At 43.8% G+C, this 11,852-nt stretch overlaps 1 protein-coding gene across 5 annotated transcripts in view; it reads left to right on the top strand.

Moving 5' to 3' along the window:
• EXD3 (exonuclease 3'-5' domain containing 3) overlaps window positions 1-11,852 on the top strand; it is a 430,752-nt gene that overhangs the window by 163,217 nt on the left and 255,683 nt on the right. The window lies entirely within an intron of this gene.

Raw genomic sequence — 11,852 nt, 5'->3', positions numbered from 1 at the left:
CATCCACAGGTGCATCTCAAGTAGAGCCAGGGAGGTGGTCCTCCCCCTCTATGCGACGCTGGTCAGGCCACAGCTGGAGTACTGCATCCAGTTCTGGGCGCCCCATTTCAGGAGGGATGTGGACAACATTGAAAGGGTCCAGAGGGGGGCCACCCGCATGATCCGGGGACAACAGGGCAGACCCTACAATGAAAGACTGCGGGACCTAAACCTGTTCAGCCTCCACAAGAGAAGGCTGAGGGGGGACCTGGTGACTGTCTATAAACTCACTAGAGGGGACCAGAAGGGTTTAGGGGAGACGCTGTTTCCTGGTGCCCCCTGGCATGACAAGGAACAATGGACACAAGTTATTAGCGAGTAGATTTAGATCAGACAGCCGCAAGAACTACTTCACAGTTAGGGGCGGCTAGGAGCTGGAACCAGCTTCTAAGGGAAGTGGTGCTGGCTCCTACCCTGGGGATCTTTAAGAAGAGGCTTGATGACTACCTGGCTGGAATCATTTGAGTCCAGTCTTTTCTCCCGCCCAGGCGGGGGGTCGGACTTGAAGATCTACAAGGTCCCTTCCGACCCGACTTCTGTGATTCTATGTTAAGTAGAAGTGAACTGATTTTCAAAGATTCTAAGCTGCCATAAATCCCAGTGAAGTGATGGTTGCTTCAGTTGTTCAACCCTTTTGAAAATCACCTCCATTTTTACGGAAGTGCTTGAATATGGATTTAGAAGCCTAACTTTTGGTACTAATGTCTGGATTTTCAAAAGAACCTCCATAAGACTCCTTGGAAAATATATATGCCTCCACTTTGAAAGTTTTGGCCAAAGGTCTTGAACTGATGTGTAATTGAAAGTGAGAGAAATAGAGAGGAAATGCTGCAAATAAAATTTTCTTATAATTGTTTCAACTGTTTTCTTGAGGCAAGAGCAGCTTTTTGACCCTAAAATCCCTAACCATAAATCACTGTGCTGCAGTTACACAGCATATCATTTTTGGTCACTAATAAGCATTCATTTCATAGCACAACTACATCAGAAACCAGTTATGTGTGGAATAAAGAGGAGGGTAATTGGCTTGAGGGTGCTCGTTCAAGGAGGGGGGCAGCATTAGATTAATTAATGGGACCAGCAGCAATCTGCTAAGCTTTACCTGTGCACCCCTCCTGTACCTGGTGGACAGCTAAGTAGCAGAACCAAACTTCTATGCATAGGAGCTATATAGCACCCCATAACTTTCAGGGTGAAGTGAGATGAGCTAAAGCATGTTGAAGGCCAACAACTTTCACAAGCAGCTTCAGGATCCAGTGAAAGTTTTAGTTACATGATACCAGTCCTTAATCACTGAACTGCCAGTCTAAGGGGCATGTCTGTCTACCTAAAAAGATGAAAAGTATTGAAGTGGGGTAATTCTAACAATCTCCGCATCTTCTAAGCCTATGAGTTTACATTTTAAATGTCAGCCTGTGCTGGACTTCTAAACTAGAACTCAACGTGACCCACAAAAGCACAGCAGTACACCAGTAGGCACTGTGCCAAGACTAAGGGAGTCTACCAACCACAGTGGTGCCTAACACCCCAGAGGGAGGAAGGGGATGTGAACAAGAGAGGAGGGGCCATAAAATTGCTCACCCTTCCATACTGATGAAAGAGGGAATGTTTACTACATTTTATGAAAAGGAGTAGCAGGAGTTACTGAAGGCTATATCTTCCTAGGGCTCTTGAGACTGTTTGCTTCTGGAAGATGACAGTAGTATGCAGCTCCTTAACCTACCCCTTTGTTTGGTTATGGGCTTAAATGCAGCAATCTGGTGCATTATAAAGGATGTACACATATCCAAGAGAAATCAGAACTTGTGGCAAAGGTGAGATCTTTTATTAGACCAACTAGATATTTGCAAAAACGTTGTTTGCAAACTTTTGGGTGCACGTACTCTTCCTCAGGCATAGGAGAATGCAAAGATTGTAAAAGCGAATAACAAAATGTTTTTGCAAATATCTAGCTTGCAAATAAAGATTTATTTTTCTTGCAAATATCTAGTTGGTCTAATAAAATATATCATCTCTGTCATGAGTTCTGATTTCTTTTGCCTGGAGAGCAGGGGCTATCAATCCCTGGGCTGTGGCCTGGTGCTGGGCCACGGCGGATTGGCTGCCAGTCCACAGCAGGGTTGGCTGCCAGACCAGAAGTGGCCATGGACCAGGAAACTGTGGCCCCCCCAGAGCCGGGTGGAGAAGCTACAGCTCCTTTTGCAGAGCCTGCAGTGGTGCAGGGTTTGTCCCCACAACACCTGCATCTCTATATCCAAGAGAGGCACTCAGATTTAAGGACTGTATCTGTACAGTGTCATTGACATTTTTAGTTTTTCACAAACATGCACATCTTCTCTACATTCTCTTCCACTCAGCACAAAAATAGTTTGGTTATCTAATAATCACCCCAGATTATTTAATAGCCTTATAATAGATCAGTACCTCAGTGAGTGTTCCTACAAGATAGACATTGGATTATGAAAAGACTGTGCAAATCCTCTGTCTTTCACAGAGACGTTTGGGCTATTTGCAATTGATAGTTTGGCTCTGTTATACTTTTAGGCGAGATTACTTCACCATTTTGGTGCCAAGAAGGGGGAACCACATAAACAGATGATTGTTCAGAAGCAAAAAGAAGGTTCCTCTTGACAGAGAAGTCATGTAAACGGGAAGAAACAGGAAACTAATCTTTACTTGTTCTTTCTGAAAGAATGCATACCTCTTAGGAATGTTGTAATTATGGATTTAGGAATCAGTCCAGTTTGCCAGGGTGTGAATTTCAGAGTTCATTCAGTTTGCCCTCTCAAGCATTCCTGCACAAGAACAAAAAGCACCAGGAGTTTAAATGCACCAAGAGAGATTAAAGGGGGAAAAAAACCCATTGCCGATCCTTCCATTTGCTAAAGACCCTACAAAAATACTTATTATTACTTTGGGTCACAGCCAAATGGGCTTCATGAATGGTGAAATAAAAATGAGTGGTAGTAACCCAAGTCCTGTTCATTAGCAGTCTTCTATTTTTCATAGGCTGCCAATAGCGGGAGTTAGTGCTAGTGGGCGAATGCTTTTCTCTTTACTACTTTATTTAAACAATTTGAAGACTATTCAGAATAGAAAGTGTTATTCAATGGGATTCCCACAGTCGCATACTCTTAGAAAGAAAATATCCTTTAATCCGGTTCCCAACTAACTGAAGCAAGACCAAGATTGCAAAGATAATATCAAACTAATATTCTGCCTATTACAAGTGTGAACTAAAGAACCTGCATTACTGTTGTTGTGTTCCACATTCACATCTTGTGCTCACAGCTCTCCCTAAATGATACTTTAGCCGAAATGCACTCTGGGATACTGCTGCTACCCGTCTTTGTGAGGCCAGTGGAAGTGATGGATGCAAATAGAAGGCAAAATAGGGCCTGAGAAGATTATACAGATAGTAGATATTGAATGCTACCCAAAAAAAAATCCCAAACTCGCAGCAGAGCAGAACTTCCCAAAATGAATCATGATCTCTGAGGCCAGCTGAAATGTAAGCAAGCAATAAGTTGGGGAGGAGAGCGAACAACCCTTTGTTATGAATAGAGCTTGTTTTGAGGTTGGTTGAGTGTTAAGGGGAGGTGGGAGTTAGAAATGATGCAGTAATCAAGACATTAGCTTCTCTGGCAACAAACAGAAGCATTTTTTAAAATTAATTGTACCTGAGAACTTACAGGTTTGTTAGGATAGCAGGAGAGCTGAAAACATGTTACTCTTTGACTGATGTATTGCTAAAAGAATGCTGTTAGGTTAAAGACATCTCAATCCAAGAGGTCTTTGATGCACAGTAGGAGAGTGTCAGGGCAGATTAAGGGCAATTTCTCATATCTCTGGGATATGCACTCACTCTGATGAGATTCCCCAAACTTCACAGCCACAGACTGTTGAAGTCCAGCTGCTGGTTCAAAAGCAGGATCTAGGGTTGAGTTACAGAAGGTTGCCCGAGCTCATGATCCTGCTGCTGACCTGAGAGAGGAGGGAAGGTGGAAACAAGAAGTTGGCTGCTGCTTGAACAGAAACAGAGATTTCTGAACAATGTGATTTTGTAGAGGAACTTCTTCTGGCAAACAGGAAAAATCAGTACTTGCTTTAAACAGTTAGTGTTCATACATAGTGTCAGGGATTTACATTCTGGGTTCTATGAATATTTGGTAATATTAGAACCCTTCTTGTGATGGAGGCAGAAGGACTCTTGGTATGGCACAGCATGGTGGACAGGAACATGCGACTATGTTAGTGATTAATGTAACTGTAGCTAATCAGTAGGGCTGTGTGAAACAGCACCGTTCCGTTTCGCCTTGAGTTTTGAGGGTTCGAAGGAACACCGTTCCATTTGGAATTTTATTTCAGTTTGAAACAGCTGTTCCATTTTGTTCCATTGAAACTGAAAGGCTGTTTTGACACTGTTTCAATGTATCGCTGGGGGTGGGAAGTCAGCCCAGCTAGGCTGACTTCCCACCCTCAGTGCTAGATCGCACAGGGGGCGGGGAGTCAGCTCAGCTGAGTTGACTCCTCATCTCCAGTGTTAGATCAGGCGGGGAGGAGCGGAGAGTCAGCCCAGCTGGGTTCATCCTCCCCCCACCCACACGCTGCAATTGGGTGTGGGGCGGAGAGTCAGTCCAACTGAGCTCACTGCCCCCCCCCCCTCCCCCCCACTGCGATCACAGCACGGGGCAGGGGAGTGAACCCAACTGGGCTGACTCTCCGCACCTGATTGCAGTGCAGAGGGTGGGAGTGAGGACCAGTTGGGCTGACTCTTCACACCCCCCCGCCAGATCACAGCACCCAACACTGGATCGTAGCCCTGGAGTGGAGAACTGAGCCCAGGTTCAGTTCCCTTCCCCTGCACTGTTATTGGTTTCCGGCAGTGGGAGACAGGGACAGCCAAAGCTGCGCTCCCGGCTAGTGCTGTGGGCGCAGCCCTGCTTTTCCCCTGTCTCTCGCTGTTGGCTTCGAAACTCAAAACGTTTCAAAAGTTTCAAAATGTTTCAACTAGCCTCATCTTGTTTCAAGGCTGTTTTGAAGCCCTTCATTTTCATTTGATTTCACTGTTTTGAGCTCGAAATTAGTTGAAACAGTGTTGAATTGAGACAACCGATGAAATTTTCCACAGCCCTACTAATCAGTTTAGTTACAGCCAAACAACTGGTTTCAGTGCTGGTTTTCAATCCTCTTCTTTGGGTGTTTGTTAAACTAAGTCTCTTCATATATTCATTTCAAGAGATTAAGCCTATAGAAGGACTAGTCACCTAGTCTGCGCTTATGCATTACACAGGTTAGAGGATTTCACTTAGTTATTACAGCATTAAGCGCATGATCTTGGGTCAGATCCTCAGCTGGAATCTTGGGTCAGATTCCTCAGCAAGGAAATGTCACTGAAGTTAATGGATCTGTCGTAAGATGAAGACATACTTTCCCAGCTTGGCTTACAATGGTCATCCTTGCTGTCTCAGGGTGACCACAGCTAGGTTTGGCTGCCTGCTGTGAATTGAGGTAGCCAACCTCCCTGTCATCTCTCCCTATAGGGTTTTGCTGAGCATACTGTTGTTATTTGCAGAGAACCTAAGCTTGGCTATTTTATGATTTATTCCTCTTAGTTCTCTGTCAAGGAGGAACTTGTATGTCTCCTGCTCTCCTAAAGCAGTAGGAAACAGTAGATACATTTTCTGTTCCTTTTCTGTCTCAGTAAAGTATGGTGGTGTTGCTGTTTGACTGTCTGTGGGACTGTGGCTGCAGTGCTGCAGTGCACTGCTGTGCTTCCATACTTTGAGTGGAATTTGGAGCCAGTGTTTGTGCGAGAGTGATTTTTGATTAGTTTAATGTCTTGATACTGATCTTTCAGGCAACTTTGTGTCGCAGTGAAAATTTTCCTTATGGAGACCTCATATCCTTCAAGACACAAAACAAAATGGAAATCTTAGAAGTTTGACGTTCATACAGTGGTGTTTGAAAGCATTTCACAATGCTACAAGGGCTGCTTTCTCATTATTGGGCAGAACCATGGTTGGAGAACTGCTATGCTTGGCCTGTGGTGCAGAGTTTTATATCAGTACATTGTTGGTACAGCACAGTGTTTCTCTCTGTGAAATCTGGCTGTTTAATAAGGTAGCAAGCAGCTTGTGTACTTTTGTTTTTACAGAGGAAACTTGTACCCCTTTTTACTGGGTACATGCGCTTTGGGATGTTGGGAATCCTTGTCTCCTGAACACAAGCAAGATAGCACGTTCTCTCCTGAAGATTCCTGTGAATGCTGGTTGGGGCATCTGACATGTCAGCACTGGAAGTGTAGTCTGCTGGTGACATGGTCTGCAGGAGCAAGCAGGCTATTCGGGCACTAGAGTCTGGGGGAATGGTTAGAACAAATTAGGTGAACCCAAGTTTGAATCATGGCTCTGCTGCTGGTTCCCTGGAAGGCTTTAGGTACATTATACCCCCTTCCTCCATCCCCCACCTTCTACCTTAGTTTTTCCATTTATGACTTAAAGGATTCTGCCTGACATGGGTTATATAAGGAAACTAGTTTGTTTGCTCAGTAGTTTCAATATGTAATGATCCGTTTGTGAGCTGGGATACATGCTGTTCTTCCTATTTCTACTTGGAAAGGGTGACTCACTCTTCTTCCCACTTGCTGGTCTTATGTTTTCCCTCAGCAGCAAGCATCTTAAACCAGCTTGTCCTCTTCCCATCAGTGGCAGTTGCTAAAACAGGGCTGGGATCATAGGTGCCACAACTGGAGGAGCAAAGCTGAATTAGCACCTGTCTTGGATAGTATAGGAACAGCATCCTTCTCAACCCTATGGTTGTATGCTTCTGATCTTTCTGATGGAGTCATTCTATTGACATGCACACCACAGATTTCGACCTTGCTATGCCCTGAAGTCAGCAATTCCTTCTCTCCTATGGAACACCCCAGTCCCGATTTTCCTTCTTACAATGATGTTTAGCATGTGGGTGTGACTTACAATGGCAAGAGACACATAAATGACCACTCTCGAAGAATGCAGCTGGAAGGAGAAGGTTAGCCAGTGTGGTGTTCAGTGTGCTCTGTTATTGGGCTCAGACAGGGCAGTTACTGGGATAAACAGTTTATTACTTTGAGGTCTGAAGAAGTTTGCCTAGCTTCCCCTGCTACATTCATTTTCTGTCTCGCCCAGTGCTGGACTATCACCAGAAAATCCTCTCTTTGTAGCATCTCCTGTCTGACATTACCAAACTATGAGGTGTGAAGTATTTGGATAAGTATCAACATTTTGTCAGGCTTATTTATTCAAGGGCAAGCGCTGGTGCTTTGCAGATCTGGACCCCAGATAACTTCCAGCAATGCTAGGGCCAGCATTGAGATTTGAGTCTTCCATTAGACAAGGGTCAGGGAAAGCCCCATTTTCCAAACACTAGCATCTCAAACAGGGATCCTCAGAACAGTATTCACATTGATTTGGTTCATGAGGCTTACAAAGGGGGAAAAAAGTAAAATTAGCTATTTCTTGATGTGTTTTTAAATGTAGTGTTTATATACATCATGCAGTACCTCTTTCCACGGGTGAAACTTGGTTTCATGGGGTTAATAATCTTGCTCTATAGCTCTGAAAAATATGTAGACAAACAGCCTGCCCTTAGGCAGGGATGGTGGGAAGAACAGGAGTTTCAGGCTGAAACACGAATCTTCCAGCTCCTGATTTCAGGGTACAAGGAGTCCAGCAACACAATAGCTTGGCAGACCCCTGGCACAGTTGAGAAAAAGATGGGTGTGGCTTGCAAAAAATAAAGCACATTACACTCCTGACCTTTCTGCTAATGTGCTGGTTTTAGATGCTCCAAGAAGTCTCACAGTCTGGAGACAAAAATCAGACACAGGAGGGACTGCCAAGGGGAAGGCACCTCCATGCTATTCCTAATGGGAGAATATACATTTTGCTTTTCTGTCGAAACAGCCAGATGATCCCATTCTGTTTGGTAAATGAATTGCTTAGATGCAGAGTAACTCAACCCCCATGTCTGAAGGAGCAGGAAGGTTTGTTCTTTCCCCAAGCCAATCTGCTCTGAAATCCAAAGATGAAAGGACCTTTCTTATACCAAACACTGAAGATGCAACTCTGCGGCAGTTTCCATGTAATAAAAACAATCCTAACTGCAAAATACTAAGTCTTGACAACTCTATTAGAGAAAAAAAATAAGTATGGAAATAATAATAATGCAGTATGTTCCAGGGAATGTCTTTCATACAGACACGCATAAGAAACTAACTATTGTAATGAGACGGCTGTTGCCTTCCATTCGTTAATGTAGTGATAATACTTATTTTCCATTCAAAATCCAGTTCTGACTTGATCCCGTCAACATTTTTCAGGTCTCAACCAATCTGCTTGACATTTCTTCGCCTTTTTTCTGGGGGAGCACTGGGGAGAGTTGGCCAAGATATTCATGAGCTAATTTAGAGTTGATACAGCAAGCTACTGCCAGAACTTCACTTGTGTTGAGTAGCTATTTCTGCACTGAAAAGTGTGAGGGGAGGGTGGGGATTTGTATCTGGCAGAAATATAGGTCAAAACAAACAAATGGAAGGACAAGATAACCTGTAGAAATAAGGTAAGGGTGAAAGGGAAGGTCACAAGAAGAGAGATCAGGGTTTATGTTGTTATGCTGGGTCCACCTCAGAGTTTATTGCTATCAGTGCGAAGACTGTGGTTGGCTTCATGGGCTTTGGATTGGCATCTGGCTAAATTTGCTTCTGCTCTAATTGTTACCCACCAGTAAAACAGTCATCTGAAAAAGGAGATTAATTTATCTGTATGTAACCTGTAAGCCTTGGTCTGGAGAGCTTTTAATCACAGGTTATAGTTGGTGACAGGAATTTTTGTGTGTGCCTGCAGATTAAGGGTAGGATGATATGTCTAAGACTTTCAAAGGCATGTAAATAAGTCTTGCTGACGTGGTATAATTTCCTCTGGCTTGGAGGAATCATGGAGCAGGGTGTTTGTGTTGATTGTGACCATTTTATTCTGGCGTGTTATTAGTTCCATGTGCAAATACCCATTTCCTCTTCAAAAGTCTTTATTTCCAGAAACTGAAATACATGTACATGATGGAAACATCACTCCAGGTGAAGTGTTTCTTCTGCATAAGAGCATGGGTCTTCCTGGGGCCAAAACGCCCCAGTTCCAGCTTTTGCTGTTTATGAGCCTGTCCATTCTGGTGCAAAAGTAAACCACGGGTACTTTCCATTTCACCCGGATTCAAGATGTCAAGCACTGCTATTGTGGCTGCTCCATGTCTGCTAACCCTGCATCTGCCTCTCCTATACGTCTGTCTCTCCAGAACATTAGCAACTGGGATGAAAATAGACCTCAAAATGAGAACAAAAATGCTTCCCCATTTCGGCATACAGCACGTGTGTTTGACCAGCATTCTTTCTGGTGTGGTTTCATTCAACTCTCCCATGCTAAATTTGTGTATGGTGAAGCTGGTTTCTTTGTCTGTTCTTTCCAGTCCCTGTCTCCTCCCTCCCTCCCTTCCTCCCCCACCTTGCATCACTGTGTTTTTCATTTTTCTTTTCTTACCTTGGGCTATCAACAGATTGATTTCCTGATCTGAGCAGGAGTGTCTGCTTTGAAGACCACTTCTCACCTTTTCATTGCTGAAAGAATCTCAGGAATGAGACTCAGTGGCCCCAGCAGCATTCCACACCTTCAGATGTTGTTTGCACATGTTCTGGGGGAAAAAGCAAGGTAGACAGAATCCCTGGGAATGTATTCCAGCCCCGCAAGAAACGTTTCGCTGCAGGTGTGCTGCTGTATAAAAGGCGCTTAGGGCTGTCTTAATAACGTAGGGCAATATGTTCAGCTTCTCTGCCTCATCCACACTAGAAAGCGTTTGCTGCAATAACTACAAGTGGTAGAATAATATCAACAAAGCCCTTCCCACCAGTGTTGACAAAACATGTTATTCCAGCGGTTTTACTTTGATGCCAGGTGCCTGAGCAAAACATACTGATCTCATTTTTGGAAATATCACTATGTCTACCTTATCAGGGGTGTACTTGGTAACCGTGGTGGTCTGAGACAAGAAGGCATGCAAAAAACTAGAACTCTTGGTTCCAGAATGATACCTTTTATAATAAAAGGTATCATTTTGGAACCAAGAGTTCTAGTTTTTTGTATATATACTGTGGGATTTTTGCTGACACAGCTAGGATGGTCAAGAAGGTGATATTTTTCACACTCCTAACCAGCACAACAATGCTGGCCAGATTTTTTGCACAAATCAGGTCTATCAGATTTCTGGTTACTCATTATTTGCTTTTTATTATATCATTTATGTCACTTTTATTTTAACAACAGTGGCTGCAATTACTAGGAAAGCAGGCAGTGTCGCCACAGGTTAATCACCACAATAAGAATACCATCCTGTGGACATTTTCTCTGTGGCACTTGTAATCCAAATGCCACATCCTCAGAAGACGGTGCCCTGTATAGTGAATACAAAGTGACAGGTCCTAATTTTGTGTTCCCTTTGTTTTATATTTGCATTTCCAATGCTTCATTGCTGTTCTGAGGCATTTAAAGATACCACCTATCACTACAAAGCCTCCCTTTGGGGGGAATTCGTAGCAGCTGGCACAATGGTGATAATGTACTCAATTATGTTAAGAAACCAGATTAAAATTTCAAATAATGGAAGATTTGAGTATGTTTCCCATGACCGAACAAATTAATCACTTTGGCTTTGCTTAGTGCACAGTAGGAACATCTTGTCTTTTATGAAGGTAGGAAGTTCCTTACCAATAAGAGGTTAATTAAGTAATTAATTATTGCATGCAGAGTGTGGACCTACTTTATAATCAGAGTAATTAGCATTTTACCCTTCTGGTGGGATTACTTTAATGTTACAGAGATTTTAAAAATACAGCTGTGTGGAATGTGTCTCAAAGTGGATCTTCCATTTATCTGTAGCCAGTGTCATAAACAGAGGATGTGTGGCTATGTGCAAAGTTGGCTTAAGGCTGGACACACACATGCACACACCTTTACCCAAGGATCTGGCTCCAGGAGTTCTGTGATTAACCACAATCTCCTTTTTTAAATAATGCCTTTTTGACCCTCTTGTGAAGAATAGCTTGAAGACATGAACCTCATGGAGCTGATGCTCTAGAGGCCTTTTTTCTATTCATGCATTACCCTGATTCTGTTTATTTTGTTAGCATCAGAGAGAAAATGGATGTGCTGGTTGTCATCTGCTGTAAGCGCATTGTCTTGTAGCATGCTGATTGCACGCACTCCTCTCTCTGCTGTGTTCTTGTCAGATAAGGTGGAGTGCCCTGATCAAATGCTCTCCAGGAGCAGTTCCACTGCACAGGAGCCCAGTAAGGTATACTAGTGAGACATGTATGAGTTGGCTGCTGGTAGATGTAGCAAAAACAGGTTTGCTTGTCAAGGAGGAGAGACGCATTCATAGTTTCATAGTTGGTAGGGTCGGAAGGGACCTGAGCAGGTCATCAAGTCCAACCCCCTGCCATGGCAGGAAAGAGTACTGGGGTTAAACGACCCCAGCAAGGTGATTGTCAAGCCTTGTCTTAAAGACCCCCAGGGTAGGAGCCAGCACCACTTCTTTTGGAAGTTGGTTCCAGATCCTAGTCGCCCTGACAGTGAAGTAGCACCTCCTGATGTGTAGTCTAAATCCACCCTCTGCCAGCTTGTGACCATTATTTCTAGTCACTCCTGGCAGTGCTCGGGGGAACAGGGAGTCCCCCAGTGCCTGCTGGTCCCCTCTGACTAGTTTGTAACAGGCCACTAGATCCC

This window comes from Crocodylus porosus, unplaced genomic scaffold, assembly GCF_001723895.1.
Source record: "Crocodylus porosus isolate Cpor-Errol unplaced genomic scaffold, CroPor_comp1, whole genome shotgun sequence".
Lineage (NCBI taxonomy): Eukaryota > Metazoa > Chordata > Crocodylia > Crocodylidae > Crocodylus > Crocodylus porosus.
The sequence above is the reverse complement of the archived record's forward strand: the minus strand, read 5'-3'. Positions and strand labels throughout refer to the sequence as shown.